Raw genomic sequence first — 24,277 nt, 5'->3', positions numbered from 1 at the left:
TCCTCTGCATGTCTCGATGCAGCGGCCCCCGTCCTCTGCATGTCTCGATGCAGCGGCCCCCGTCCTCTGCATGTCTCGATGCAGCGGCCCCCGTCCTCTGCATGTCTCGATGCAGCGGCCCCCGTCCTCTGCATGTCTCGATGCAGCGGCCCCCGTCCTCTGCATGTCTCGATGCAGCGGCCCCCGTCCTCTGCATGTCTCGATGCAGCGGCCCCCGTCCTCTGCATACCTCAATGCAGCATTCCTCGACCTCTGCATACCTTAATGCAGCGGTCCCTGTCCCCTGCATGTCTCAAGGCAGCGGCCCGCGTTCCCTGCATGTCTCAAGGCAGCGGCCCTCGTTCCCTGCATGACTTGATGCACCGGCCCCCAGGCCCCCGTCCTCTGCATGTCTTGAAGCAGCGGCCCCCGTCCTCTGCATGTCTTGAAGCAGCGGCCCCCGTCCTCTGCATGTCTTGAAGCAGCGGCCCCCGTCCTCTGCATGTCTTGAAGCAGCGGCCCCCGTCCTCTGCATGTCTTGAAGCAGCGGCCCCCGTCCTCTGCATGTCTCAATGCAGCGGCCCCGTCCTCTGCATACCTTAATGCAGCATTCCTCGTCCTCTGCATACCTTAATGCAGCGGTCCCTGTCCTCTGCATACCTAATGCAGCGGTCCCTGTCCCCTGCATGTCTCAAGGCAGCGGCCCTCGTTCCCTGCATGTCTCAAGGCAGCGGCCCTCGTTCCCTGCATGTCTCAAGGCAGTGGCCCTCGTTCCCTGCATGTCTCAAGGCAGCGGCCCTCGTTCCCTGCATGTCTCGATGCAGCGGCCCTCGTTCCCTGCATGTCTCGATGCAGCGGCCCTCGTTCCCTGCATGTCTCGATGCAGCGGCCCTCGTTCCCTGCATGTCTCGATGCAGCGGCCCTCGTTCCCTGCATGTCTCGATGCAGCGGCCCTCGTTCCCTGCATGTCTCGATGCAGCGGCCCTCGTTCCCTGCATGTCTCGATGCAGCGGCCCCCGTCCTCTGCATGTCTCGATGCAGCGGCCCCCGTCCTCTGCATGTCTCGATGCAGCGGCCCCCGTCCTCTGCATGTCTCGAAGCAGCGGCCCCCGTCCTCTGCATGTCAAGAAGCAGCGGCCCCCGTCCTCTGCATGTCAAGAAGCAGCGGCCCCCGTCCTCTGCATGTCTCGAAGCAGCGGCCCCCGTCCTCTGCATGTCTCGAAGCAGCGGCCCCCGTCCTCTGCATGTCTTGAAGCAGCGGCCCCCGTCCTCTGCATGTCTTGAAGCAGCGGCCCCCGTCCTCTGCATGTCTTGATGCAGCGGCCCCCGTCCTCTGCATGTCTTGAAGCAGCGGACCCCGTCCTCTGCATGTCTTGATGCAGCGGCCCCGTCCTCTGCAGGTCTTGATGCAGCGGCCCCCGTCCTCTGCAGGTCTTGATGCAGCGGCCCCCGTCCTCTGCAGGTCTTGATGCAGCGGCCCCCGTCCTCTGCAGGTCTTGATGCAGCGGACCCCGTCCTCTGCAGGTCTTGATGCAGCGGACCCCGTCCTCTGCAGGTCTTACTGCAGCACCCCCTCCCTGTCCTTTGCATGTGTTACTGCATCACCCCCTCCCCGTCCTTTGCGTGTCTTAATGGAGCGGCCCGCGACCAGTTTTTATGACAAAATATGCTTTGAATACATCAGTTGCCTGAAACAAGGTGCCCTGTTGTTGCACCTGATTACATCGGACTGCAATGGCGCGGAGTTCATTATGCTCAATAAATAGCACATATTACAAGTTTTTGGGGAATAACATGCATCTTTTACACCTAAATACTAATGATCTGGGAATTACTCACTACTTTCCCCCCGATAAATGTGTGCAGGTTCGACATCCCAGTAATTAACAGGTTATGTGACCCTTATTGCCCCGATAATTAATAGACGCAGTAACATTTGCATAACTTGAGGTTGCAATCCCTGTTAAAACAGAGGTTGCGCAAGGGAATTATTCAGGCCACTCATAATGAGGGCCTAAGTATCTAAAAAGTTTGTAGTGGTATAGTGCCCCAAACCTCCATATTAAATTGTATTTAATTCCATGAATGTTTGTACCTATGTTAATGACCTAATCAACCGCAGAATTAACTTTTGTCAGTAATGTCCAGAGCGGTAGGAGAGAGCAGAGACGTGCTTTCCACAGTAGTTTTTAAATCATTCCAGGTTTTACCATTTTTCCTAGTACAATTGGGAATGGCCATTTTTTTCAAATATTTCTTTAGAAGATCCCGCCTCTTTAGTAATTTAGTACCTAGCCTATTTTATTTTCCTTCAGCGTTCCAACTATTTTAGGAATGTGTGTTTCAGCCTGCTGCCCTGCCCAGAGGCCTCTTCTTCCGTCTAGGCACTGTGCACTCTTGAGTCCACTCACACACCTTTCCTCACAGAATTATGATTATTATATGCTCTGTCATTAGCATTCTTTTATCGAACAGAACATCGGGTCCCTTGCAGAACTCTTTAGCAAAACCTCATGTATAGTCAGCCAATCAGGATTTATAAATTGCAGTGAGGGTCTCAAGGCGCTGGAGTTGCTAGCTGCTTCGCGGTGCTCTGTTCATTCCAACAGCCATGTCGAGTCCTTTCCTGAATTCTCAGAGCGATGCGGCATTCCAGAGGTGATGGGGAAGGTCATTCTAGGCTTTGGCCTCTAGGTGGGAGAAGGAGGGTCCTCTGCTGTTAGATCAGTGGATCAGGGAGGGTGGGGAGCATTGTAAAGGAGTCTGCTCAAAGGTGTCTGCTCGGTTGGTGGAAGGTCATTCGTCTGTTGATGTACGCTGGTCCTTCGTTGTGCAGGGCTGCGCATGCGTGGGTCATCATCTCGAACTGACATCTCTTCTGGATCAGGAGCCAGTGAAGCTTCTTGAGGTGCGGGGGTGATGTGAGTCCGTCTAAATTCCAGCTGCTCTGTAGAGCACTGACACATCCTGACTGAAACTCCCTCTTCCATGTTCATTGTGCATGGTGGGTGAGTGAGTGAATGCAGGGATATGTCAACGGGTGGCTAAACGGATGCTTCCATCCATACCCTCTCCATCCACCCATCCATTCACTCACTTTTGCACATATCCACTTTTTCCATCCTCAGGGGCGCTCCCAAGGTGCTGATGAAGAGTTGTGTTCAATCACAGATCAGACCTTTTGGCTTTGCCAAGGCCTGTTTATTATTAATGGTGTCTGTGAAGCAGGGAATGGCCGTAATGCATTGCTGCTCTCGACAGAGATGCCCCCTCCCTTCTGTGCTTCTGTATCCAGTGTCACCATGTATATAGGTCTGTGTGCATTACTTGTGGGCTCTAGGCGCTTGAGAGATAAACCTGGGGAGTCCTGATGAGCACCTGGGGGTACCAGTGCCAATCACTCTACCAGCCCCCATCTCCTTTCAGTGGCTTTGTCCCCAGTGCTACTTTAGGGTGGTGGCTGTGGGTTTTGACTGGTCGCTGCTGCACTGCTCGTGCCCACTGACCTAGAGGGTAAAGGTCAGGGGTATCCAAGCGCCTTGCAGGCTTCATAGCTATTCATTGACTGGCTTGTAACTGATATGACTGATAGTAGCCTCGGGGTTACCAGAGCACAGAGAGCTGAAAGCCCTCCCTGATACTAGTCACAGCTGATATACCCGGCCCCTCGCCCTGTCATTGTGTCAGCTTCTAGGCACTTGAGTATTGATTGGGGCCCTGTATGGATCTTAAAAGATGCTGGGACCTGTTATTAATTCCATCTTCTGCAGCCAGGCCCCCCCGGCTCTGTTTAACCCCCTCCCTCCCACACAGCACCTCAATCCTTCACACCCCCAGTGCAGGATGAAACTCCCTCCTACCCTGTCATGCCTCCCCCGCTTCCCCCCTCCCCCCCCACCCGCTCTCTGGTACAGGCTACCAGGTATCACGGGTTGCAAGTCAACAAGCACTGGCAAAGCCAACATACAAACCGGCCAGTGCTCGTTTTCAACTCCACCCAGACGTTTTTATTTGGTTATTTTTACTAATATTTTGCTGAAGCGCTATGAAAAGGCAGAAGTAACTGTTATAATGGAACCAGTACCCACCACCGCGTACCGCTATACCTCCATATCTCCAACCTCTAGTCACCGTGAACCTGGGGGTCTTTCCCTCCTTGGAAAGCGGTCCAGAGACGCAGTTAAGGCCATGGCCACGCTGGCCGATCAGGCGGTGGATACCACTGGTGCAGCAGGTGCAGCGGCACCCGGGCACACGCGTGTAAAGGGCCTTCTACCCATATTATGGCTGCCTTTTCGAGGTCATCCGGTGGAAGGAGCATAAGCCTTCCGGGGCCCAGGGCCCGAGTCCAGCCCCGAAGTGAGACTAAACCACCCACAGCATCTCTGTCTTCTGGCTGTAGTGGGTCAGGAGCAAACCCCGAGTCTGAGGGTCACTTCTAAACGTTGGAACATATTTTTGTTGTGGGGCGTTTACCCGCTGAGCTCCCTCCTGAAAGGCTTCAGTCCGGCCTGGCAGTCTTACCTGCACGTTCATGAACCACCAGGAGGCAAGATGTAGCTGTCAAAGCACCTTGAAGCCGCCTTTAAAGCTGGCTTCTCGGCGCTGCACTTGAGTACACCTGCCCTGTGGCCGGCTGCTTCTCTGGGCCTCCTCGTCAGCTGCAGTGCACCACTGGCTGTGGCAGGCGAGATTGTGAGGATTCCAGGATCTCTCCTTCACATCTCACCCTTGCCCTCCCTGTACCCCTCCTCACCACGTCCAGTGCCCCGGATGTGCCAACCCAAGATGTCTGACTGGCTTACAGCTTTGCATGCTCTCCTGGCCTGGCCTTCCATCCCTCTGTCCAGGAGCCGGTTGTAGCCACCAGGCTCTTCTTAACTTTATTTGGTCAATAGAGTTCAACATATACTGCTGCTTTTTAGGTCTCGTGGACCGACAACTGCAGCGGGGTTTCCCCATTCCAGTATTGTCTCTAATGCAAAAAAAAATACAGCATGGGCTTTGGGTCAGCCCCCTGCTAGCGAGTGGATGGCTTCGTTGTGTATTTCATAAACACTTTTAAAGCACATGATCACCCTTGAGTCGTTTGGTGCTGAAATCACAGATGTGCATTCGTGCTGAACTCGGTGTACACATTTACCGACCTCGGAAAGACGAAAGGCTGAAAGCACCTGCACCACAAGGTCCAGCACCGACTCTGGGAGTGGATGCATTAGTCCGTCCCTTCCTGGCTTTCCTCCCTAGTCGTGTGTTTGTCCGGCCAGTTGGAGAATGTCTTCCTTACCGTCTTTGGAGCGGGGGAGTTCAGTCTTCCATTGCTGACATCAGGTTGCTGTTTCAGGTGGAACCTGCGTCTGGTTGGGGACCGGCTGAAAGCTTTCTTAGCAATGCATCTCTAACATTGCTTAGCATTGGCTTTGCGTCCTTTTAGTTCCTGTTTGCTTTTGTTCTCTTCACTGGCTATGTTTTAGGCTGCCCAGAATGTTTTTGTCCCTCCCATGGAGCATAGCCCGTTTACTGTCTCTCTGACCGGCTCCTTGTATTCTTCCACGAGTGCTCACTTTCTGGAAACTTGTGCGTACCAGCAGTGATGCGGTGCACACCAGCAGGGATGCGATGTGCATCAGTAGTGCTGCGGTGCACTCCAGTGGTGCTGCAGTACACTCCATTGATGCTGTGGTGCACTCCAGCAGTGATGCGGTGCGCACCATTAGTATTGCGTGTGCTCCAGTAGTACTGTGGTGCACACCAAAGGGGATGTGGTTGGCACGAGTGGGGGTGCGGGGCACTCCAGTGGGGCTGCGGTACACACCAGAGGGGGTGTGGTGGGCACCAGTGGTGCTGTGGTGCACTCCAGTGGGGATGCAGTGCACTCCAGTAGTGCTGCGGTGCGCACCAGTGACTATTGTCTACTGAAGCATTATTACCTGTGGGGATGATGTTGGGTGGTGTGATTTTATGGGACTATTTAGGCGAAAGGTTAGCAAAATAGCTGTGGTTTTTTTGGGTGATAAGGCCCGGCTTATTCGATTATCCATCTCTGTCGATTAGTACCTCCTTCGTTGTAAAATAATATTTTAGTAAACATCAGAGTTTTCATAATCATCCATTTAGGTGTATGGCAGTAGATGTTTGAGCTGCAGGAAGGAATGTGTAGATGAATGTTATAATAAAACCAAGAGCTGTGGGCTCCTCTGGGCTCCCCCCCCCACCCACCCCTTCAAATGAGCCACAACGTCTGTCACTGGTTGTATCTCCTTACATGAATATGCACTGGCTTCAAAAGCATTTTTATACTGAGTGGCAGGGCCACTGGAATTATGGGGCAGGGGAGGGTCAAACTATGCGGCAGGGTTGAGTGAATTATGTGGCAAGAAAAGGCAAATTGATCATTTTATAACTTGGTGTTGCTTCCTGGGTATTGGTTGCAGCTCATTAGAAGCAGTTGAACACCCACATATAGCAGTAAGCAATAGAAAGCTGACCAGTCAACCTCTGGAAAGGGCCTTACACGGCACTGGAAAAGTGTCGCTGCATTTTTAGTAACATTTGAACCATTTGAGCTAGAAACAGCATTTGTTTTGTTAAAATCTGCAGATAATGCGGCAGATGATGTAGTATGTGGCAAATCCAATATTATGCGAAAATTGCAGCGGCCGCACAATCACATAATTTCAGTGCCCCGCATATAAGTAGGGCCACAAGAATTATGGAGCAGGACAGGGTCAAATTATGTGGCTGGGTTGAGTAAATTGTGTGGGCAAAAAAAATAGTAAAAAATTATGCGGCATAATGTGGCACATTTTGTAATCGTGTTACTTCATTATTTCAACATTTATAAACTTGGTAACCCTGCTGGGCATTTGTTGCACCTCATTAGCCCCATTTTAATACCCAAGTATAGCAGCAAGCAACCAGCCCAGCTTTGCAAAGGGCCTTTCAGTGCGTTGCAATTTTAGTAACATTTCAGCTAGATACATATTTTTTTTGTTAAAATCTGCAAATTATATGGCAGATGATGTATTATGTGGCAAATGGAACAAATGTATAATTATGCGAAAATCCCTGCATCCACACAATTACTTAATTCCAGTGGCTGTGCATATAGGCTGCTGATAAACAGATTTAAAAGTATTTATGGTCTCTAAAAATAATGTCATGTAATATCATATAAAAAACCCAAACAAATGTGATGAGTTAGAACTTATTTTAAAATAAGTATCATAAGTCGGGCAGCCCCAGGAGGCTACTCTTTCACAACACAGTCAGACTCACATGAACTGCACAATATTGACAGATTTGGAGCACTTTTAATATACAGTACTGAGAAATGGAAAAGGATGTTGTTGGGGGGCTCAGCCCTCTGCAAAGGAAAGTGAATGGCTCTGTAGCTGTCCTCTCCTGCAGACCGCCCCCCAGCCCAGGCACCTCCTGTGAGTGAGAAGCAGTCTGTACTGTCTCAGATCTCTGTACCAGTACTTAGTTTGTAGGACCCCTGTCAGGAGACCACTGCAGCCTGCAACACTCTGTGCCGGTACTCACAATTCAAACTTTTTATAAATTAAAAATGACTTCTACCTGGCACCCAAGCTATTTTTTCTTGCTTAAGGTGCTAGGTATTAGTTATATATATATATATATATATATATATATATATATATATATGTGTGTATATGTATGTGTGTATATGTATGTTAGTAAACAACTGCTGTTGTGTTCATCACAAAACTGGGCAAACAGCTCCACCATGTGGCTGACTGTCATAAGTCACGGTGTTGACAGTCAGGTGCCGGTACCTGCTCAAATTAAGCACTGCTCTGTACCCTTCGCAGGAAGCTATTGGGGGTGACGGTGTAGTGATATGTGGGTTAATGTGGTAATGAGGCTGATCTCGGTACTGCCTGTGGGTCTTCTGGGTATATATCATCAAGCCAGAAGCCAATTAAAACTCTGCATTTTGGCGGTGCACACCTGTCTGAGCTCCAATGGCGCTTGAATCAGAGGTGTCATGGCCCAGATGAGGGGGCCCTGCCCAGGCTTGAGTCCTTGTTCAGACATGTCTGTCCTCCTCAAAGCCTCACTGAGCTCAGCGAGACTCCGGGCCTCTTGTCTCCTACCCTGCTTAAAATACTTGGGACAAGCATCATGGGGGCAGCAGGTGAATCCATGGTGTCCTCCCCACACACACAAGAACCTGCAGAGACCTCACCCCTCAAAACAAGAAGTAATTCAAAGGTTTCCGGGTAAAAACGTTAATGAGTTCATTATCGCCCTCCAGTGTGCCCTCTGGTACCTTCCCTGCCCTAAACCGGAGAAAGAACCTTCCCTTTACCCTTGAGAAGAGAACCCCTGACCAGTCATTTCAGCATGGGGGGCTCCTTGCAGCTCCGGCCTCAGTGCCTGATCCACTGGGCAAAACCACCCAACATCCACCCTCCACCTTCCGTGAGCACTCCCTGCCACTCCTGTCACTGCCTGCTCCACTCCTAGCTACAACCACCCAGCATCCACCCTCCACCTTCCATGAGCACTCACTGCCACTCCTGTCACTGCCTGCTCCACTCCTAGCTACAACCACCCAACATCCCCCCTCCACCTTCCGTGAGCACTCACTGCCACTCCTGTCACTGCCTGCTCCACTCCTAGCTACAACCACCCAACATCCACCCTCCACCTTCAGCACTCACTGCCACTCCTGTCACTGCCTGCTCCACTCCTAGCTACAACCACCCAACATCCCCCCTCCACCTTCCGTGAGCACTCACTGCCACTCCTGTCACTGCCTGCTCCACTCCTAGCTACAACCACCCATCATCCACCCTCCACCTTCCGTGAGCACTCACTGCCACTCCTGTCACTGCCTGCTCCACTCCTAGCTACAACCACCCCCCTCCACCTTCCGTGAGCACTCACTGCCACTCCTGTCACTGCCTGCTCCACTCCTAGCTACAACCACCCATCATCCACCCTCCACCTTCAGCACTCCCTGCCACTGCCTGCTCCACTCCTAGCTGCAACCACCCAACATCCACCCTCCACCTTCAGCACTCCCTGCCACTCCTGTCACTGCCTGCTCCACTCCTAGCTACAACCACCCAGCATCACCCTCCACCTTCCATGAGCACTCACTGCCACTCCTGTCACTGCCTGCTCCACTCCTAGCTACAACCACCCAACATCCCCCCTCCACCTTCCTTGAGCACTCACTGCCACTCCTGTCACTGCCTGCTCCACTCCTAGCTACAACCACCCAACATCCACCCTCCACCTTCAGCACTCACTGCCACTCCTGTCACTGCCTGCTCCACTCCTAGCTACAACCACCCAACATCCCCCCTCCACCTTCCGTGAGCACTCACTGCCACTCCTGTCACTGCCTGCTCCACTCCTAGCTACAACCACCCTCCACCTCTCCCTGCCACTCCTGTGTGTGAGGTATGGCACTCTTCATCCTCCATTGGGCACTCCGTGGCCCTCCAGGGCGACACGACGACATGTTAGCAGGAAGCCAGCTGCAGAGGCGCCTCGAGGCCGCCTGAGCACAAGGCCTGCGTACAGCGCATACTCCACCAGGAGCTATAGAGTCCTCGACAGGCCTTCAGAGGCATGGCTCATGCAAACACCCCCCACGTCCCTCCATTCTGCGGTGGCCTGTAAAGGTCCTGCTCTCACTGGGCTAGGACCCTATTTCCTGCTAGGACTACCGAGGAAGGCTCGCTGCGGTGCCTGGTGGCTCAGGAGGCTAATTCGTGGACTACAGAAACCTGCATTTCACCTCGCGGCCACAGATTAAAATCCCAGCGAGTCCGCTCAGCCTTTCATCCTTCCGAAGTAGATAAAAGGAGTTGGTGGACTGCACACATTTTTGAAGGGGCTGTTAATGAGCTCTTGTCACCCCTGCTGTTCCTGCTGGTGCACCCCGGTGGCAGAGGCGCGGCCTCCTCTAGTCTACGTGTTTCTGGTGACCCTGAGCTTCTAGGCGCTATATATCCCAGGTGCCAATTGAGCCCTGGCTTCCAAGGGTACGATCACTCTGCTCCTTAATCAGGTCTTAAAAAATGATAACATTTTTTGCAAACCTGCAGCTTTAGTGATTTAAATAATCTACTCGACCTAACTGTAATGCTTTTGACCCATAAATTGGTTTCAGATTATGTAATCCTAGGCAAATATTTTAATTAACTGAGTTGCCATTTTCTTCATTATCGCATATCATAGCACCTTTAAATATGTTAGTGCAGCATAGACTAAATGTTTGCTCTGTATATAGTACAAATCTAGCCCCATTTAGGGTACACATGACCAGTGACTTGCACTGGAATTATACAATTGTGTGGCTGGGGCTATTTGTGCATAATTCTAGATTTGCCACGTAATCCATCATCTGCTGCATAACTTGCAGATTTTAACAAAATTAAATCATTTCTTGTTCAAACTGTTCAAAAGTTACTAAATATGCGATTGCACGTGTTTGCTTGCAGTGGAAGGCCCTTTGCAAAGCTGGACTGCTCGCCTTTCTGGAGATTATTGCTACACTTGTTTGCTAAATTTGCTAAATCGGTTGCACCCAATGTCTAGAATGCGTTACCAACTGTGCAAATGACTAAACAATGAAGTGACATTATTGCAAAATGGGCCACATTATGCTGCATATTTTGCCTTTTCTTGACGCACAATTTACTCAACTCTGCCGCATAATTTGGAGCTCTCCGGCTGCATAATTCATAATTCATAATTCAAGGCACCCTACTCTGAGTTCTTTAACAGCACTGCCATGGGGGCGGGCAAGAATGTTTCTCTAATCATGGTTCAAAACTATCATTTTTAATGAACATGTACCTAAAACATGAAAAGGTGGCTACTGTCATTGCCAATCAGCACATTTCACTTTGGAATAGTCACAAACTTGCCAAGTGACATGCGGCTTTATTGATAACACTAAACAGTGTACAAACAGTAGTGATTGAAAATCGAGTTTCTGCAAATATTTGTCATTTGGACATTACCAAGAAAAGTGTTCTGATTTGTTTTGTTCCTATTTAAAATCTTTTCACCACACGTCTGAATTTCAAAAAAGTGCGTTTGTAATTCCTGACATATTTTGTAATATTCGTGCTATTTATACACAAGCTATTTAAATGTTGTGTGTTAGGAAAAAACTAACATCACAGCCTTTTGTTTCGCAACCATTGTCAGACAGCTCACTTCACAAAATCCTCTAACTAGTAAGAGAAAAGTGAACACACACTTTCAGGATAACACAAGCATCACTTATTAAAAAGACAGACTGACATGTGAGCTCAGTCCTTGAACAGACAGTAATTGTGTCAAGATAAAACCAGATTTAAAGGCATCTTTATTGCTCACTAATTTTCTGAATGAACAGAGCACCTATTCCTTTCCAGCTGACTTCACTGGTCTGCAGGGACCAGTAGGTCCTAAAAATAGCTCGACCTGATAAAATCTCACTTGCCATGGCAGTAGATGTTTCAAGCCCTGCTTCATGCAGGGGGCAGACTGGTACGGTACACCCCCTGCCATGGGCACAGCGTCCATCCCTGAGCCTCTTAGTTCTGAAAGCATCACATCTGTTCTGCTATTCCCCTCCCCCCACCCCCCAGGACTGCTGTAGTCTTTCTGGTTTTTAAATCCTTGCATGGAAATGGGGCATGCCACTTGAATAACAAGCTGCAGCCAAATATTCCAGCCCCCATCTCCCATCTATCCAGTTACTGTCGTTATGTCAGAGTCCTACAAGCAGGCATGGGGGCCGCTCCTCCTTCCTGGCCCCTCGACATTGGAATCAGTTACCTTTGCAGCTACGTTCTTGCCCGGATTTATTTTCATTTAAAAAAAGCTTTCAAATTGTGGCCGTTTAACCTCTAATGTTCGCAAGAACTGTGTCCTGTGTAGGCCGCACAGGTGCCGAGAGACTGATTTGCGCGTTTTAGAAAAGCCAATAACATAACCTAACATTGGCATCAGGACTGCCCCTCTTACCCCGTGGCCCCATGGACACAGGCTCCTGTTTGAAGGGGGGTGTTGGCTGAGCCCAGTGGGGGGGACAGACCCCCCATCCCATGGGACAGGCCCTTGGGTGGGACTGGTGCAGACATCTCTCTGCTCGGGCCTGGGAAGGGCCCCGCTGCTCCAGGGGTCTCTGAGGTGTTGCAGATCCAGCCCTCTCGCATGGGCCTGCCTCCCACAAACCACACCTTCTCCCCCGCCTGCCCCTGTGAACAGACCCATAGGTCTGGTGGGATGTTCCGCCTCCACCCTGACTGTGCCAGTGGGGCTGGAAGGGGGTCAGTTGGTGTGTGCCGCTGAGACCCTAACCGTGCCACTGGGGGAGTGGGGTCTGGTGATGTGTACAGCGCCCACCCTAGCTGTGAGCCCCTTTGAGCCTGGTGGGATGTGCACTGCTAGCCTAACTGTGTGCCTGTGGTATATACTGGTGCCACCCTAACTGTGTGCCTGTGGTATGTACTGCCACCCTAACTGTGTGCCTGTGGTATGTACTGCTGCCACCCTAACTGTGTGCCTGTGGTATATACTGGTGCCACCCTAACTGTGTGCCTGTGGAATGTACTGCTGCCACCCTGTGTGCCTGTGGTATAAACTGGTGCCACCCTAACAGTGTGCCTTTGGTATATACAGCTGCCCCCCTGACTGTGTGCCTGTGGTATATATAGCTTCCACCCTGTGTGCTTGTGGTATGTACTGCTGCCACCCTAACTGTGACAGTGTGGCCGGGGGGTGGGGGTTGGGCATGGGGTGGTCTGTTTTCATGTGCTGCTTCAATCCTGTGTGCCAGTTGGGGGCTATTTCGAGATGTGCCACAGGAGAGATGCTTTACATGCCCACTTTCAGGGGTCCACTAAGAATTTGCAGATTAAAAGGCACTAAACTTGTTAGAGTTTTTTTGAGTCTGGACTGTCCACTGTGTGGTGTTCTCCTGCCCTGGGTGACTGACTGTGGATCTGGTAGCCTGTTTTTGTATCTTTTTAATGTATTTATTTTTTATAGATGTTGGCCCTAGCTCAGCATCACACTAATCTAGTGTGCGGATGGAGGCCTGGGCCTGTCCTTGAGTTCTCCTGTGACCTGAAGGGGCTCACCTTGCGTGCCCTCATTGCACTGACAGTGGCCTACTGTCTGTGTCATGCGTGTAGCACACAGTGCGTGGCAGCCGCGTACCATGTTTTGTGAATCTATAGTTATGAGCAGACCATTTAAATTATGTCGAACAGTGTGGTAGCCTGCCGACCCACTGCTGTACAGTTCTGCTTCTATTCATAACCTAGAGCCTAGCGCCAAGATCCCAAATGCGCGCTTCCTTGTGTGTGGCCTAGCGCTAAGATCCGAAGTGCGTGGTTCCTTGTGTGTGGCCTAGCGCCAAGATCCCAAATGTGTGGTTCCTTGTGTGTGGCCTAGCGCCAAGATCCCAAATGTGTGGTTCCTTGTGTGTGGCCTAGCGCCAAGATCCCAAATGCGCGCTTCCTTGTGTGTGGCCTAGCGCCAAGATCCCAAATGTGTGGTTCCTTGTGTGTGGCCTAGCGCCAAGATCCCAAATGCGTGTTTCCTTGTGTGTGGCCTAGCGCCAAGATCCCAAATGCGCGCTTCCTTGTATGTGGCTTAGCGCCAAGATCCCAAATGCGCGCTTCCTTGTATGTGGCTTAGCGCCAAGATCCCAAATGCGTGCTTCCTTGTTTGCGGCCTAGCGCCGACATCCCAAATGCGTGCTTCCTTGTGTGTGGCCTAGCGCTAAGATCCGAAGTGCGTGGTTCCTTGTGTGTGGCCTAGCGCCGAGATCCCAAATGCGCGCTTCCTTGTGTGTGGCGTAGCGCCAAGATCCCAAATGTGTGGTTCCTTGTGTGTGGCCTAGCGCCGAGATCCCAAATGCGTGTTTCCTTGTGTGTGGCCTAGCGCCAAGATCCCAAATGCGTGCTTCCTTGTGTGTGGCCTAGCGCCGAGATTCCAAATGCGTGCTTCCTTGTGTGTGGCCTAGCGCCGAGATCCCAAATGCGTGCTTCCTTGTGTGTGGCCTAGCGCCGAGATCCCAAATGCGTGCTTCCTTGTGAGTGGCCTAGCGCCGAGATCCCAAATGCGTGCTTCCTTGTGAGTGGCCTAGCGCCGAGATCCCAAATGCGTGCTTCCTTGTGAGTGGCCTAGCGCCGAGATCCCAAATGCGTGCTTCCTTGTGTGTGGCCTAGCGCCGAGATCCCAAATGCGTACTTCCTTGTGTGTGGCCTAGCGCCGAGATCCCAAATGCGCGCTTCCTTGTATGTGGCTTAGCGCCAAGATCCCAAATGCGCGCTTCCTTGTATGTGGCTTAGCGCCAAGATCCCAAATGCGCGCTTCCTTGTGTGTGGCTTAGCGCCGAGATCCCAAATGCGCGGTTCCTTGTGTGTGGCCTAGCGCCAAGATCCCAAATGCGTGCTTCCTTGTGTGTGGCCTAGCGCCGAGATCCCAAATGCGTGCTTCCTTGTGTGTGGCCTAGCGCCGAGATCCCAAATGCGTGCTTCCTTGTGTGTGGCCTAGCGCCGAGATCCCAAATGCGTGCTTCCTTGTGTGTGGCCTAGCGCCGAGATCCCAAATGCGTGCTTCCTTGTGAGTGGCCTAGCGCCGAGATCCCAAGTGCGTGCTTCCTTGCGTGTGGTCTGCCTGAGCGAGGCACAATAATGGAGGCATGCCTGTTACTTCTCTGAAGCCACCAGCCTGCTCCTGGCACAAGATGGAGGCAGGGTTGTTTTCCCGGACAGTGGAAGTGTATTGCTGACATCCCTGAAGGTGGATAGAGGAGACCGAGTCCCTGCAGTGGGGACAGAGGAGACGAGGCTTGTCTAGAAGTTTAGGCCTTTGTCCGAGAGGAGCTGCTGTGATCAGCCTCCTGCAGCCCTGCCACTTGGTAGATGGTGGTGGTGAAGGGTACGGTTGCTCCTCTGTTGTCCGAGGTGGCAGGGACTTGTTAGATGAGGCAGTCTCATCTTTCCCCTGATCACTCATCAGTGTGGCGGGTGACAGCCAGGTGAGGAAAGCTCATACCTCTTGGTGCTTTCGTTGTGGTGCTCCAAGTAGGACACAGTCCTTCTTCCAAGAGCATCGCTTCGCCCAAAGGCTGAGCCTGGAGAGGACACTTGGAAGAGAACCGCCCTGAACCAGCTCTGAAGGGCAGACAGTGGATCCACGTGTCCAGTCTGCTTAGGATAAGTGGGACCCACTCACTCAGTTGTGGTTACACTTCCACGTTCTCTACATCCAAGGAAGGGAATGCTCAACGGAGTTCTCAGAGGACTGTTCACAGCCAGCACGGGTGTCTGCCCGCTTCCCTAAGGTGAGGGGACATCATCTAAAGTCTTGTCTTCCTGGAAGAAGCTGTTCTTCTGACCTGAGGTGCTTAGAAGCCAACCTGCCTGCTGAGAGCGGGAAGGAGCCTGTTAACCCCTGCAGAAGTTGTGACTGTCCGAGTAGAGCCAGAAGCCCCAAGACCACAGTGCTGGGTTGGTCTGTCGAAGGATGAGGATGGGCGAGAGTGGTCTGCGTCCTGCTCGTGTCATTGGGCAACAGACCCTCCCACTGGTGGTTCCAGGTGGCATACTCAGTACTGCCACTTTAAGAACTGTGAGTGGACAACGGCTCGTTCCACAGTACTTTGACCTAGTTACTGGCGTACCTACACCACAACTTAGGCTAGTGCCTAGAAGTGGGAAGGATGGTGGCTGTGGTGTGATTGCAACTCAAGGTTGCCTGAATCTTCGAGCAAGGGGGCCCTGGACATGTGCTCCTGCCACTGCCCAGGACAGGGATCTCAATGCTACAAGAGGAGGCCACTCCTGACCCAGCACTTGTGCTCTCTCCTAGAGGCAAGAGATGTGCTGCACACCAGAGGGGGTTAATCTGCACCTCGAGCCTATATTCATGCTACCATGGAAATCCTGCCACAAGGTGGGAATCACCTACACCAGAGATGGGGGAGGGGGCGTTCAAAGGGCGAGGGGGGAGAGGTGTAGTTAGGATAGTGGATCCAGGTGCAGTTGGGCCAGTACCAAGGTCACGAAATTGTGTTTCCTCATTCTTACTTATGCATTATTTAGTTTTGGTGTGTAGTAAGTGTAGGAGGCTGGACTGGCTTGTAGTGAGTACCAAGGGGTACTTGCACCTTGCACCAGGCCCAGTTATCCCTTATTAGTGTATAGGGTGTCTAGCAGCTTAGGCTGATAGATAATGGTAGCTTAGCAGAGCAGCTTAGGCTGAACTAGGAGACGTGTGAAGCTACTACAGTACCACTTAGTGTCATATGCACAATATCATAAGAAAACACAATACACAGTTATACTAAAAATAAAGGTACTTTATTTTTATGACAATATGCCAAAGTATCTTAGAGTGTACCCTCAGTGAGAGGATAAGAAATATACACAAGATATATATACACAATAGCAAAAATATGCAGTATAGTCTTAGAAAACAGTGCAAACAATGTATAGTTACAATAGGATGCAATGGGGAAACATAGGGATAGGGGCAACAAAAACCATATACTCCAAAAGTGGAATGCGAACCACGAATGGACCCCAAACCTATGTGACCTTGTAGAGGGTCGCTGGGATTATTAGAAAATAGTGAGAGTTAGAAAAATAACCCTCCCCAAGACCCTGAAAAGTGAGTGCAAAGTGCACTAAAGTTCCCCTAAAGACAAAGAAGTCGTGTTAGAGGAATAATGCAGGAAATACACAAACCAACAATGCAACAACTGTGGATTTCCAATCTGGGGTACCTGTGGAACAAGGGGACCAAGTCCAAAAGTCACAAGCAAGTCGGAGATGGGCAGATGCCCAGGAAATGCCAGCTGCGGGTGCAAAGAAGCTTCGACTGGACTGAAGAAGCTGCGGTTTCTGCAGGAACGCAAAGGGCTAGAGACTTCCCCTTTGGAGGACGGATCCCTCTCCCCTTGTAGAGTCGTGCAGAAGTGTTTTCCTGCCGAAAGAACGCCAACAAGCCTTGCTAGCTGCAAATCGTGCGGTTAGCGTTTTTGGACGCTGCTGCGGCCCAGGAGGGACCAGGAGGTCGCAAATTGGACCAGGAGGTAGAGGGGACGTCGAGCAAGACAAGGAGCCCTCTTAGCAGCAGGTAGCACCCGGAGAAGTGCCAGAAACAGGCACTACGAGGATGCGTGAAACTGTGCTCACCCGAAGTTACACAAAGGAGTCCCACGTCGCCGGAGACCAACTTAGATAGTCGTGCAATGCAGGTTAGAGTGCCGTGGACTCAGGCTTGGCTGTGCACAAAGGATTTCCGCCGGAAGTGCACAGGGGCCGGAGTAGCTGCAAAAGTCGTGGTTCCCAGCAATGCAGCCCAGCGAGGTGAGGCAAGGACTTACCTCCACCAAACTTGGACTGAAGGGTCACTGGACTGTGGGAGTCACTTGGACAGAGTTGCTAGATTCGAGGGACCTCGCTCGTCGTGCTGAGAGGAGACCCAAGGGACCGGTAATGCAGCTTTTTGGTGCCTGCGGTTGCAGGGGGAAGATTCCGTCGACCCACGGGAGATTTCTTCGGAGCTTCTAGTGCAGAGAGGAGGCAGACTACCCCCACAGCATGCACCACCAGGAAAACAGTTGAGAAGGCGGCAGGATCAGCGTTACAGAGTTGCAGTAGTCGTCTTTGCTACTATGTTGCAGGTTTGCAGGCTTCCAGCGCGGTCAGCAGTCGATTCCTTGGCAGAAGGTGAAGAGAGAGATGCAGAGGAACTCGGATGAGCTCTTGCATTCGTTATCTAAGGAATCCCAAGAGACAGAGACCCTAAATAGCCAGAAAAGAGGGTTTGGCTACCTAGGAGAGAGGATAGGCTAGCAACACCTGAAGGAGCCTATCACAAGGAGTCTCTGACGTCACCTGGTGGCACTGGCCACTCAGAGCAGTCCAGTGTGCCAGCAGCACCTCTGTTTCCAAGATGGCAGAGGTCTGGAGCACACTGGAGGAGCTCTGGGCACCTCCCAGGGGAGGTACAGGTAAGGGGAGTGGTCACTCCCCTTTCCTTTGTCCAGTTTCGCGCCAGAGCAGGGCTAAGGGGTCCCTGAACCGGTGTAGACTGGCTTATGCAGAATTGGGCACATCTGTGCCCAAGAAAGCATTTCCAGAGGCTGGGGGAGGCTACTCCTCCCCTGCCTTCACACCATTTTCCAAAGGGAGAGGGTGTCACACCCTCTCTTAGAGGAAGTCCTTTGTTCTGCCATCCTGGGCCAGGCCTGGCTGGACCCCAGGAGGGCAGCTGCCTGTCTGAGGGGCTGGCAGCAGCAGCAGCTGCAGTGAAACCCCAGGAAGGGCAGTTTGGCAGTACCAGGGTCTGTGCTACAGACCACTGGGATCATGGGATTGTGCCAACTATGCCAGGATGGTATAGAGGGGGCAATTCCATGATCATAGACATATTACATGGCCATATTCGGAGTTACCATTGTGAAGCTACATATAGGTAGTGACCTATATGTAGTGCACGCGTGTAATGGTGTCCCCGCACTCACAAAGTTCAGGGAATTGGTTCTGAACGATGTGGGGGCACCTTGGCTAGTGCCAGGGTGCCCTCACACTAAGTAACTTTGCACCTAACCTTTACCAGGTAAAGGTTAGACATATAGGTGACTTATAAGTTACTTAAGTGCAGTGTAAAAATGGTTGTGAAATAACGTGTGCGTTATTTCACTCAGGCTGCAGTGGCAGGCCTGTGTAAGAATTGTCAGAGCTCCCTATGGGTGGCAAAATAAATGCTGCAGCCCATAGGGATCTCCTGGAACCCCAATACCCTGGGTACCTCAATACCATATACTAGGGAATTATAAGGGTGTTCCAGTAAGCCAATGTAAATTGATAAAATTGGTCACTAGCCTGTCAGTGACAATTTAAAAGAAATGAGAGAGCATAACCACTGAGGTTCTGATTAGCAGAGCCTCAGTGAGACAGTTAGTCACTACACAGGTAACACATTCAGGCACACTTATGAGCACTGGGGCCCTGGTGAACAGGGTCCCAGTGACACATACAACTAAAACAACATATACACAGTGAAAAATGGGGGTAACATGCCAGGCAAGATGGTACTTTCCTACAGTAAGGTACTTTTAAAAGTAAAGCAGTGTGTTAGACAACTGTGTGATTGAGTTCTGAGCTTGAGCTTCCCTGAGAAGCCTTTGACTGTTCGCGATCACTACCGTTGAGTTTCGTGCTGAAGGGGTTGTGGTTGGCCCAGTTTGCAGATCCATAGTAGGGGGGACCCTGAGACATTGGAGGCAAATGACCCCAGCCCCCCTTGGCTTCTGTTTGTCCCCCCTCCCATCAAACGGGGTATGACAGGCTTTGATTGTCCCAGTTTTGGAATAATTGAATGGATTTGAAAGCTGGCACGCAGGGGTCTCTGCAGGGCACATCAGGAGGAAACTTGTTGATGCTGCAGTTAAAGATAGGAGTTATGGATAGGGACCTGGGTACCTGCTGGCCTCGGGTACCTGATGGGAGGATGAGTGTGATGGATAGGGACCTGGGTACCTGCTGGCCTCGGGTACCTTCTGGAAGGATGAGTGTGATGGATAGGGACCTGGGTACCTGCTGGCCTCGGGTACCTGATGGGAGGATGAGTGTGATGGATAGGGACCTGGGTACCTGCTGGCCTCGGGTACCTTCTGGAAGGATGAGTGTGATGGATAGGGACCTGGGTACCTGCTGGCCTCGGGTACCTGATGGGAGGATGAGTGTGATGGATAGGGACCTGGGTACCTGCTGGCCTCGGGTACCTTCTGGTGGAAGGATGAGTGTGATGGATAGGGACCTGGTTACCTGCTGGCCTCGGGTACCTGATGGGAGGATGAGTGTGATGGATAGGGACCTGGGTACCTGCTGGCCTCGGGTACCTTCTGGAAGGATGAGTGTGATGGATTGGGACCTGGGTACCTGCTGGCCTCGGGTACCTGCTGGCCTTCGGTCTCTGGTGGGAGGATGAGAGGATGAGAGTGCTGGACAGAGACCTGGGTACCTGCTGGCCTTGGGTACCTGGTGGAACGTTGAGTCATAGATAGGGAACTGGGTACCTGCTGGAAGGATGAGAGTGCTGGATAGAGACCTGGGTACCTGCTGGCCTTGGGTACCTGGTGGAACGATGAGTCATAGATAGGGAACTGGGTACCTGCTGGAAGGATGAGTGTGATGGATAGGGACCTGGGTACCTGCTGGCCTCGGGTACCTGCTGGCCTTCGGTGTCTGGTGGAAGGATGAGAGTGCTGGATAGAGACCTGGGGTACCTGCTGGCCTGGGGTACCTGCTGGAAGGATGAGAGTGCTGGATAGAGACCTGGGTACCTGCTGGCCTCGGGTACCTGCTGGAAGGATGGGAGTAATGGATAGGGACCTGGGTACCTGCTGGCCTGTGGTACCTGCTGGCCTCGGGTACCTGCTGGAAGGATCAGAGTGCTGGATAGAGACCTGGGTACCTGCTGGCCTCGGGTACCTGCTGGAAGGATGAGAGTGCTGGATAGAGACCTGGGTACCTGCTGGCCTGGGGTACCTGCTGGCCTCGGGTACCTGCTGGCCTCGGGTACCTGCTGGAAGGATGAGAGTGCTGGATAGAGACCTGGGTACCTGCTGGCCTCGGGTACCTGCTGGAAGGATGGGAGTAATGGATAGGGACCTCGGTACCTGCTGGCCTCGGCTACCTGGTGGAAGAATGAGTGTGATGGATAGAAACCTGGGTACCTGCTGGCCTCGGGTACCTGCTGGCCTTCGGTCTCTGGTGGGAGGATGAGAGTGCTGGATAGAGACCTGGGTACCTGCTGGCCTTGGGTACCTGGTGGAATGATGAGTCATAGATAGGGAACTGGGTACCTGCTGGAAGGATGTGTGTGATGGATAGGGACCTGGGTACCTGCTGGAAGGATGAGTTTGATGGATAGGGACCTGGGTACCTGCTGGAAGGATGAGTGTGATGGATAGGGACCTGGGTACCTGCTGGCCTCGTGTACCTGCTGGCCTCGGGTACCTGCTGGAATGATGAGTGTGATGGATAGGGACCTGGGTACCTGCTGGCCTTCGGTGTCTGGTGGAAGGATGAGAGTGCTGGATAGAGACCTGGGTACCTGCTGGCCTCGTGTACCTGCTGGCCTCGGGTACCTGCTGGAAAGATGAGAGTGCTGGATAGAGACCTGGGTACCTGCTGGCCTGGGGTACCTGCTGGCCTGGGGTACCTGCTGGAAGGATGAGAGTGCTGGATAGAGACCTGGGTACCTGCTGGCCTCGGGTACCTGCTGGAAGGATGGGAGTAATGGATAGGGACCTCGGTACCTGCTGGCCTCGGCTACCTGCTGGAAGGATGAGAGTGATGGATAGAGACCTGGGTACCTGCTGGCCTCCGGTACCTGCTGGCCTCGGGTACCTTCTGGAAGGATGAGTGTGATGGATAGGGACCTGGGTACCTGCTGGCCTCCGGTACCTGCTGGCCTTCGGTCTCTGGTGGGAGGATGAGAGTGCTGGATAGAGACCTGGGTACCTTCTGGCCTTGGGTACCTGGTGGAACGATGAGTCATAGATAGGGAACTGGGTACCTGCTGGGAGGATGGGAGTGATGGATAGGGACATGGGTACCTGCTAGTAGGATGAACCTCCGGTGCACTGGCATGGGCGGCTGTGTTGCTTGAGCTACTGGGGGGGGGGAGGGGTCGTAGCCTTTTTAATCCCCGTTCATCCCTCTTGAATGCACGTGCTCAGGCACAGCTGTTCTCTTGCAGTGCACAGCTGGAGAGTAGAGCTGTGGTGCCACCGCTGAGCTCTCTGTGCCCCCACCATGCTGCGCCACCCCCTTGTGGTTTAGATGCAGTGCACAGCTGGAGAGTAGAGCTGTGCTGCCAGCCCTGAGCTCTCTGTGCCCCCACCATGCTGTGTGCACCACCCCTTGTGATTTAGATGCAGTGCACAGCTGAAGAGTAGAGCTGTGCTACCACTGTACCAGCTCCGAGCTCTCTGTGCCATCCACGCCCCCGGTGTTGTCTGCAGCCCTCTCACGTCAGGCCCGAGAGGGGGCTAAGGTGCGAGGAGATGGAAAGCCAGCCCTGCCATGCTTCACAGGGCCTCTGTGGGCTGTGCTCCCTGACCATCCCTCAGTCCGTTCCTTGCAGGTGAGAGGTTCAGCTCTTTGTGTGTCTGTGTGTGTCTGTGTGTGTGTCTGTAGGGAGCTGTGTTCTGGTGGCACTCCCCCCCTCCACACACACACACACACACACTTTTTACCTGGTTTTAGATGCAACTGCGACTGAAGTGCACTGGTTCCTGCTAACCAGGTCCCCTCTGCCAGTGTTCCTTCCCTAAAACAAGAAACCTGGTCTCTTGATCCCTAAGTGACCTGGCCCTCCAGCCCCCTATAAATCCCTAGTTAATGGTACCCCTGGTACCTTGGGCATGGGTGCTGAGGAGGGCCCTCGGAGCTGCAGCACAGCTGAGGGACCCAGCACCAACCTTGTGCAGATTGCCATGGCATGCTGCGTGACAAGGTGCTCCTAAAATTGAAAACACAACGTGGCACACAGCCTGTGTGCCATGCCCCCTAACAGTGCATGCAATATGAGTAAGTCACCCCTCTAGCAGGCCTTGCAGCCCTAAGGCAGGGTGCATTATATTACATGTGAGGGCATATGTGCATGAGCAGATATGCCCCTATTGCGCCTTTGTCAATCCTTAGACATAGTAAGTGTACACGGAAGCCATAGTAAGTGCATGTGCTGGACACTGGTCACTACGCGTTCCCCAGGTACATGATGGCTTCTCTAAAACCTGCCATGTTTGGTATTAAACATCTCCAAATAATTAACCCTCATAGACCCCTTTGATGATTTTATTAACAAATGCATACAGAGGGCACCTTGGAGGTGCCTCCTGAAAACCTACCCACTACTAGTGTGTGGACTGACTGGTCCTGACCAGTTCAGCCACTACAGATGCCCCCCCCCAAAGTGAGAGCCAGTGCTTTTGAGGGTCTGATACAAAAGCCTGCACTGGACAGAGGTGTAACCTCCTCTCCCAGGCGGGATGGACATTCCAGGGAAGGACGCTTCAAAGGCCTTGTCGCCTTTGTAAAGCAGCCCATGTCTCTCCAAATGGCAGAGATGACCATTCCCCCTGTTCTGAGCCCACTTTTGATGGCAGCACAGGTGGGAAAATTAGTTAAATTAGGAGGAGTGCCCACTTCATGCCAATCCCACCCCTAAGGTGGACGAGCTGAAGTGGACACTACTTAAATTCCTCCTTCTTGCTTTGAAGGAATTACGTCACTACGGTTAGGGTTTGGTCCAAGTCCCAGCGGAAGTGGTCATAAGAAGGGTGTAGTCACCCTCAAGGTGGTCAGCCCATTGGCTACCAACTGCCACTCCCTGTAACACCCCCAAATTAAGTATTTAGGTGACAACCCTGAGCTCTAGAACTCAGATCTCAACAACCTAAGACCTGGATGAAGAAGAGTTGCACCCGCAGAAGAGGAAAAGAAGAAGCAGCTGACCTGGAACCAGCCCCTCCGGCCTGCCTGATGACCGTGAAGAATCCTGCACAAGAAGCCAACTCGCCTAGCCTTCAGTAGACTCCAGTCTCCCGCGAGCACCGGACTAGCCCTGCAACAAGCAACTCAAAGGAAAAGACTCTGCAGCTGCTGGAACCACAGACACTCGACACCCCAAGTGACCACTGCACGCGTCATCCACAACCCAAGGTGAAGCTAACCAATGGTGCCAACCCAGCTTCCCAGAGACAGAGTCCAGTGTGGTCTTGCCTGTCTTGGATCTCAAGAGACCCCTGCACCCTCTGCACACAGGCCCCTCTCCCGCCAGCTTGTTGTGAGAGAAAATCCAACACTTCCAGCAACCACTGCACCTGTGACCCCTGACCCCAGCTGAGGTGGGTGATCAGCGCCAACAACGTCCCCGGCTCCTAAGAGGTCTAGTCCACCCTGGGTCCACCCCTGCCCAGTCGACACCTACAGACTTCTTGACCGCTCCCGGATGAGAGAACCCAATGCCTGCATCTGGGCACAGAAGAAGAGGACCAAAGGTGCACCTACGTCCTGAGCATCCGAGGTCTCGTATCTACCTATTTGTTGACCCAGAGCCTGGACCCGTTTGTCACGGGGTCCAACTCCCATAGGAAACCATTGAGCACGGGGTCAGACTCCCATAGGAAACCATTGAGCACCCAACGCCTTACTGCACCTCTTCACTCGGCCACCCCAGTGTGACCTCTTGGTGTGGTTCCGATCAGTACCCAGTACTTACC

General features: G+C 52.4%; 1 protein-coding gene across 1 annotated transcript in view; it reads left to right on the top strand.

Moving 5' to 3' along the window:
* Positions 1-24,277, top strand: part of LOC138255248 (ATP-dependent RNA helicase DQX1-like) — a 253,590-nt gene that overhangs the window by 60,941 nt on the left and 168,372 nt on the right. The gene's annotated exons all lie outside the window — the stretch shown is intronic.

This window comes from Pleurodeles waltl, chromosome 1_1 (genome assembly GCF_031143425.1).
Source record: "Pleurodeles waltl isolate 20211129_DDA chromosome 1_1, aPleWal1.hap1.20221129, whole genome shotgun sequence".
Classification (NCBI taxonomy): domain Eukaryota; kingdom Metazoa; phylum Chordata; class Amphibia; order Caudata; family Salamandridae; genus Pleurodeles; species Pleurodeles waltl.
Note: the sequence above shows the minus strand (reverse complement) of the source record. Positions and strands in the feature narration are given on the sequence as shown.